This window comes from Triticum aestivum, chromosome 5D (assembly GCF_018294505.1).
Source record: "Triticum aestivum cultivar Chinese Spring chromosome 5D, IWGSC CS RefSeq v2.1, whole genome shotgun sequence".
Lineage (NCBI taxonomy): Eukaryota > Viridiplantae > Streptophyta > Magnoliopsida > Poales > Poaceae > Triticum > Triticum aestivum.
In genome coordinates this window covers 115024742-115033186 of record NC_057808.1, presented here as the reverse complement: position 1 = coordinate 115033186, position 8445 = coordinate 115024742, and positions in this window count along the sequence as shown.

Sequence of the window (8445 nt, the reverse complement as noted above, 5' to 3'; positions counted from 1 at the left end):
AAAACAAGTAAAACCTTGGCAAACTATCTATGTTTGTGTAGGAGATCATGTGTGCAAAATTTGAAGTGATTTAGAGGAAGTCAAATAAATTTGAATTTGAGAAATGTGCTCCAAATGAGCTCCCAGGCTAGGGTAAACAACCCATTTGTAATCAAGTTTTTTTGGACCTACCCTAAATGAGCCAAATGTTTTTTATTAACACATATTCACTTTCCATAGTGTAGATTCGAAGTCTCACTATTTTTTGAATTAAGTTTCATATTTTTACATTTTCTTTTGAAAACATATGCTTTAATATAAAAACTATTAAAAATACGTTTTGAAATATGAAAATGGAAAAGTAACTTCAGATCCTTCTTATTCACTTTAAAATAAAGCTTTGATGATTTTTTAAATTTTTCAAAAATAGAAGGTAACACCACCTCCTCTCCTTGAACTCTATGAAATCATGTACATGATAGCTCATATGTGTGAAGGTTTTCTCATGAAAATGACCATAGACCAAGTTTATGATTTTTGGTTGGTAACATGTCACATAAGACAACATTGTGCGCAGGTTTTATATTTTTTTATTTTAAAAAAATTAATAGTGCTCATTTGACCTCGATCGTGCCAGCTAGGGTTTTTTCATGAAAATGACCATAGACCAAGTTTAGTATTTTTCCTCATTAGTTTGTCTTATAAAACGACGAACGTCGAAGGTTTCATATTTTTTCGATTTTTTTAAAATTAGTTATGTTGAGTCAAAGCCTTCGAAACCCCGTTGACCAGCTCAAAACCCCTCTAAACCTCACGGGGTTTCGCCTAACCCTAGCTCCCAACGTCAGTCGTCCGATCATACCCTCATGCGAAGCGACAGCCCTCAGATCTTGTCTTCTAGAAGGAATTAGGTGGGCTGGCTGCGTGCAGGCTCCGCGCCGTTGGATCACAAGGACGGCTCCGCATCGTTGGATCGTGGGGTGATCCACGAGAGGCGATTCTATTGGTTGTGCTCGGCTGCTTGCCCACCACTGACTCCTCAAAAAATAACATTGTTATTGGGCCCAAAAGGAAACCAAGCTCTGGTTGGGCCGTAGAATTGCATCGTTTTTTTGCATCATTTGCTCTGTTTTTTGTGAACGTGCTGGCTCTGTATTTTTGCATCGTTTGAAATCAATTGACATTGCGTAGCAAATGACCAAATTTTTAAGGGCCAAATTTATTTTTATCATGCAAAATGGCCACAAACTATTCAAAAATTGTCTCTTTTTGTTCATATAATATATGACCACGGATTCCCACGCGTGCAATTAGCTTCTTTTTCAAACCACCGTTTCCCACGCGTGTACATTCCCGATGCTGCGGTGGGTTTGAAAACGGGTTACTTCACATTTGACCCCCTTATTGCCACGGCCAAATAACACGTAGCACTACGGCTATTTAAGCCACCCTCTGCCTCTGCCATCCCTCATCCATCTCCCATCCTCTCTGCCATCTGCCCTTCTTGCTCTTCGACCACTTCTCCTTCTTCTAGCACATCCTCAGCCATGCAGGACACAAGACCAACCTACCACTCCCAACCCACCGTGACGGAGAGGCTCTACCCTCCTGGCGTGTACGTTGAGCACACACTACGTGTGTGGGCAATATCAAGGTCGAGGACCACAAGGAACTTCACCGAGTTCTTCCTCGCGTCCGGCTACCACCACCTCCCGCGGGGATCTCCAAGGATGTTCCGTGTCGAGCAGGTCATCCAAAACGGGGTGGTGGTTGCTCTCCTTGCCCACTTCACCAACACATTCGACGCCTTCTACCTCCTCGGCCGGGTGTTCAGGTGTGGCTGCGAGTTCATCGCTTTCACCACCCACAACATGTTCACGGAGTACACCAACATCTTCCCCACCGCATCCCGCATGCACACTCTTCCGTACCCCATCGACAACGCCCCGGAGGAGCAGTGAAGGGCACCCGGAGGAGGAGCGAGGTGGAGAAGGCAGCGTCTAGGGTTCTAAACCGTCTATCTTTTTTTAGTCTATGTTATGTTAAGTTGTAATCCCATTGAACTATGTGAGAGATGCTATGGGCTTGTTGGCCCTTTTATCAAGTTCTATTATTAAGTTTTCTATCTATTCTATTATGAAGTTCTTCCTAGTTTCAACTATGAGAACGTGCTATGGGCTTTGTTAGTAACCACCTAGTGCATGCAGCCACAACGAACCCTTCTTTTCTTACACAAGCCACAAATATGTAGCCACCTAGCTAGTGCATGCAGCCACAACATATTTGTTCAATTTATTTGTTGTAGCAAAACGGGTGCAGGTGCGAGTGGATCAAAAAGGCTGCAACTGATCGTAGAAAACGATGCTCTAAATCAAGGAGACAAGTGTGCGAGAAGAGGAACCAGCGGCAGCGACCGTCGCTGCATCCGTGGAGGCTGGCGTGCACGAAAGCGGCTCGGTCAGTGCATCGTGGCGGCACGCATCAGCGCATGCAGGATCGATCGGCGCATGCAGGCTCGGTCGGCACATCGACGCATACAGGCAAGCTTGTTCGGTGCATGCATAGCAGGCTTCTGTCGTGGTGGCACGCGCAGGCGTTTAATGCAAGGGACGGCCCAACGATTGAACAGCTACACCCCCAACACGGCCCCACTCGTCAGAGTTAACGGTCAAAGCACTGACAAGACGGCGACGTCCATTATGACCTCTTCTGAGGGTTTCGGGCAAGGGAGTGGGGAGTGGGGAGTGGGGAAAACTGAGCAAAAGTTAAGAGCGCGGGGATGGACGAGTAGAGCTAAGGAACCAGGGGCACAGAAATAAAAATCCCTTTAATTTGTGTCTAGAGTTGTGTTGCGATATCTTCCCGTGAGTCCTTGATCTTGATCATACACATTTGCGTGTATGATTAGTGTACGATTGAATCGAGGGCGTCACACTAATTCTATAATGAAAAATTCCCACTAGTATATGAAAGTGACAACATAGGAGACTCTACATGAAAAACATGGTGCTACTTTGAAGCACAAGTGTGGTAGAGGATACTAACAATGCCCCTTCTCTCTTTGTTTATTTTTTTTCTTTTTCTTCTTCTTTTTTTCCTTTCTTTTTTCTCTTTTTTCTCTTTTCTTTCTTTTCTTTCTTTTTTTCCTTTTTCTTTTCTTTTTCTCTCATTGTCCGGAGTCTCATCCCGACTTGTGTGGGAATCATAGTCTCCATCATCCTTTTCTCACCGGGGCACTGCTCTAAAAATGAATAATGATGATCATCACACTTCTATTTACTTATAACTCAAAAGAAATAAAAATTACAACTCGATACCTATAACAAAGTATGACTCTATATGAATGCCTCTAGCATGTACCAGGATGTGCAATGATCTAGCGTATTGCTACCTCTTGAGCATGCGTTGGTTTTCCCTTGAAGAGGAAAGGGTGATGCAGCAAAGTAGCGTAAGTATTTCCCTCAGTTTTTGAGAACCAAGGTATCAATCCAGTAGGAGACTACACGCAAATCACCTAGTACCTGCACAAACAATCAAGAATCATGCAACCAACGCGATAAAGGGGTTGTCAATCCCTTCACGGCCACTTGCAAAAGTGAGATCTAATGAAGATAATAAGATAAATATTTTTGGTATTTTTGTTGTATAGATAGATTGGAAAGCAAAGATTGCAAAATAAATGGCGACAGAAATTGGCAAGTTGACGAGAAACCAATATGATGTAAAATAGACCCGGGGGCCATAGGTTTCACTAGTGGCTTCTCTCATGATTGCATATATTATGGTGGGTGAACAAATTACTGCCGAGCAATTGATAGAAAAGCGCATAGTTATGAGAATATCTAGGCATGATCATGAACATAGGCATCACGTCTGTGTCAAGTAGACCGAAACGATTCTGCATCTACTACTATTACTCCACACATTGACCGCTATCCAGCAAGCATCTAGAGTATTAAGTTCATAAGAACAGAGTAACGCATTAAGCAAGATGACATGATTTAGAGGGATAAACTCAAGCAATATGATATAAACCCCATCTTTTTATCCTCGATGGCAACAATACAATACGTGCCTTGCTGCCCCTGCTGTCACTGGGAAAGGACACCACAAGATTGAACCCAAAGCTAAGCACTTCTCCCATTGCAAGAAAGATCAATCTAGTAGGCCAAAGTAAACCGATAATTCGAAGAGACTTGCAAAGATATCAAATCATGCATATAAGAATTCAAAGAAGAATCAAATATTGTTCATAGATAAGCTTGATCATAAACCCACAATTCATCGGATCTTGGCAAACACACCGCAAAAAGTATTACATCGAATAGATCTCCAAGAACATCGAGGAGAACTTTTTATTGAGAACCAAAGAGAGAGAAGAAGCCATCTAGATAATAACTATGGACCCGAAGGTCTGTGGTAAACTACTCACACATCATCGGAGAAGCTATGGTGTTGATGTAGAAGCCCTCCGTGATCGAATCCCCCTCCGGCAGATCGCCGGAAAAGGCCCCAAGATGGGATCTCACGGGTACAGAAGGTTGCGGCGGTGGCAAAGTGGTTTCGTGGCTCCCCTGGATGTTTCCAGGGTATAAGAGTGTATATAGGCGAAAGAAGTAGGTCAGTGGAGCTACGAGGGGCCCACGAGGGTGGGGGCGCGCCTACCCCCTCTGGGCGCGCCCTCCTGCCTCGTGGCTTCCTCGCTGCGTCTCTAACTTCCACTCCAAGTCTCCTAGATTGCGTTTGTTTCAAGAAAGATCCTCGCGAAGGTTTCGTTCCGTTTGGATTCCGTTTGATATTCCTTTTCTGCGAAACACTAAAATAGGCAAAAAAAACAGCAACTGGCACTGGGCCTCCGGTTAATAGGTTAGTCCCAAAAATAATATAAAAGAGCATATTAAAGCCCATTAAACATCCAAAAAAGATAATATAATAGCATGGAACAATCAAAAATTATAGATACGTTAGAGACGTATCAGCATCCCCAAGCTTAATTCCTGCTCGTCCTCGAATAGGTAAATGATAAAAATAGAATTTTTGATGTGGAATGCTACCTAACATAATTTTCAATGTAATTCTATTTATTGTGGCATGAATGTTCAGATCCATTAGATTCAAAATAAAAGTTTAATATTGACATAAAAACAATAATACTTCAAGCATACTAATAAAGCAATCATGTCTTCTCAAAATAACATGGCCAAAGAAAGTTATCCCTACAAAATCATATAGTCTGGCTATACTCTATCTTCATCACACAAAGTATTTAATCATGCACAACCCCGATGACAAGCCAAGCAATTGTTTCATACTTTGATGTTCTCAAACCTTTACAACTTTCACGCAATACATGAGCGTGAGCCATGGACATAGCACTATAGGTGGAATAGAATGGTGGTTGTGGAGAAGACAAAAAGGAGAAGATAGTCTCACATCAACTAGGCATATCAACGGGCTATGGAGATGCCCATCAATAGATATCAATGTGAGTGAGTAGGGATTGCCATGCAACGGATGCACTAGAGCTATAAGTGTATGGAAGCTCAACAAGAGAAACTAAGTGGGTGTGCATCCAACTCGCTTGCTCACGAAGACCTAGGGCATTTTGATGAAGCCCGTCATTGGAATATACAAGCCAAGTTCTATAATGAAAAATCCCCACTAGTATATGAAAGTGACAAAATAAGAGACTCTCTATCATGAAGATCACAGTGCTACTTTGAAGCACAAGTGTGGAAAAAGGATAGTAACATTGTCCCTTCTCTCTTTTTCTCTCATCAATTTTTTTATGGTGGGCTTCTTTGGCCTCTTTTATTTTTTTTCGTCCGGAGTCTCATCCCGACTTATGGGGGAATCATAATCTCCATCATCCTTTCCTCGCATGGGACAATGCTCTAATAATGAAGATCATCACACTTTTATTTACTTACAACTCAAGAATTACAACTCGATACTTAGAACAAATATGACTCTATGTGAATGCCTCCGGCGGTGTATCGGGATATGCAATGAATCAAGAGTGACATGTATGAATGATGAATGGTGGCCTTGCCACAAATACGATGTCAACTACATGATCACGCAAAGCAATATGACAATGATGGAGCGTGTCATAATAAACGGAATGGTGGAAAGCTGCATGGCAATATATCTCGGAATGGCTATGGAAATGCCATGATAGGTAGGTATGGTGGCTGTTTTGAGGAAGGTATATGGTGAGTGTATGATACCGGCGAAAGGTGCGCGGTATTAGAGAGGCTGGCAATGGTGGAAGGGTGAGAGTGCGTATAATCCATGGACTCAACATTAGTCATAAAGAACTCACATAGTTATTGCAAAAATCTAGTTATCGAAACGAAGTACTACGCGCATGCTCCTAGGGGGATAGATTGGTAGGAAAATACCATCGCTCGTCCCCGACTGCCACTCATAAGGAGGACAATCAATAAATAAATCATGCTCCGACTTCATCACATAACGGTTCACCATACGTGCATGCTACGGGAATCACAAACTTTAACACAAGTATCTCTCAAATTCACAACTACTCAACTATCATGACTCTAATATCACCATCTTCATATCTCAAAACAATCAAAAGGAATCAAACTTCTCATAATATTCAATGCACTTTATATGATAGTTTTTATTATACCCATCTTGGATGCTCATCATATTAGGACTAATTTTATAGCCAAAGCAAATTACCATGCTGTTCTAAAAGACTCTCAAAATAATATAAGTGAAGCATGAGATATCAATAATTTCTATACAATAAAACCACCACCATGCTCTAAAAAGATATAAGCGAAGCACTAGAGCAAAATTATCTAGCTCAAAAGATATAAGTGAAGCACATAGAGTATTCTAATAAATTCCGATTCATGTGTGACTCTTCCAAAAGGTGTATACAGCAAGGATGATTGTGGTAAACTAAAAAGCAAAGAATCAAATCATACAAGACGTTCCAAGCAAAACACATATCATGTGGTGAATAAAAATATAGCCTCAAGTAAAGTTACCGATAGACGAAGACGAAAGAGGGGATGCCTTCTGGGGCATCCCCAAGCTTAGGATTTTAGTTTTCCTTGAATTTTACCTTGGGGTGCCTTGGGCATCCCCAATCTTAGGCTCTTGCCACTCCTTATTCCAAAATCCATCAAATCTTTACCCAAAAACTTGAAAACTTCACAACACAAAACTTAAACAGAAAATCTCATGAGCTCCGTTAGTGTAAGAAAACAAACCACCACTTTAAGGTACTATAATGAACTCATTCTTTATTTATATTTGTGTTAAACCTACTGTATTCCAACTTCTCTATGGTTCATACCCCCCAATACTAGCCATAGATTCATCAAAATAAGCAAACAACACACGAAAAACAGAATCTGTCAAAAACAGAACTGTCTGTAGTAATCTGTATTAAACGTATACTTATGGAACTCCAAAAATTCTGAAATAAATTGGTGGACGTGAGGAATTTATCTATTAATCATCTGCAAAAATAACCAACCTAAAAGCACTCTCCAGTAAAACATGGCAGCTAATCTTGTGAGCGCTAAAGTTTGTGTTTTTTACAGCAAGATCGCAAAGACTTCACCCAAGTCTCCCAATGGTTCTACTTGGCACAAACACTAATTAAAACATAAAACCACATCTAAACAGAGGCTATATGAATTATTTATTACTAAACAGGAACAAAAATCAAGGAACAAAAATAAAATTGGGTTGCCTCCCAACAAGCGCTATCGTTTAACGCCCCTAGCTAGGCATTGATAATTTTAATGATGCTCACATGAAAGACAAGAATTGAAGCACAAAAAGAGCATCTTATAGCATGTGAAAAACACATCTAAGTCTAACATACTTCCTATTCATAGGCATCTTATAGGCAAACAAATTATCATAGCAAGCAAAAACTACCATATGCAAGGAAGCGGAAAGAAACAATAGCAATCTCAACATAACGAGAGGTAATTTAGTAACATGAAAATTTCTACAATCATATTTTCCTCTATCATAATAATTAAATGTGGGATCATAAGCAAATTCAACCAAATTGCTATCACATAAAATATTTTCAACACGATCCACATGCATGCAAAGTTGACACTCTTCCAAAATAGTGGGATTAACATTAACTAAAGTCATGAGCTCTCCAAACCCACTTTCAATAATATTGCAAACAATATTATCAATCTCATATTCATTATGGGGCTTAAATAAATTTTCAAGATAAAAAGAATAATCACCCCAACCATGATCATTGCAACAAATAGTAGTCATAGCAAAACTAGCATCCCCAAGCTTAGGTTTTGCATATTATTAGCACAATTGACATCAAGAGAATTTATAATAACATCATTGCAATCATGCTTTTGATTCAAGGAACTATCAAGTATGGGTGGAATAGCAATAATCTCATGTTTAACATAAGGAACTATAGCAAATTCATCTCCATAA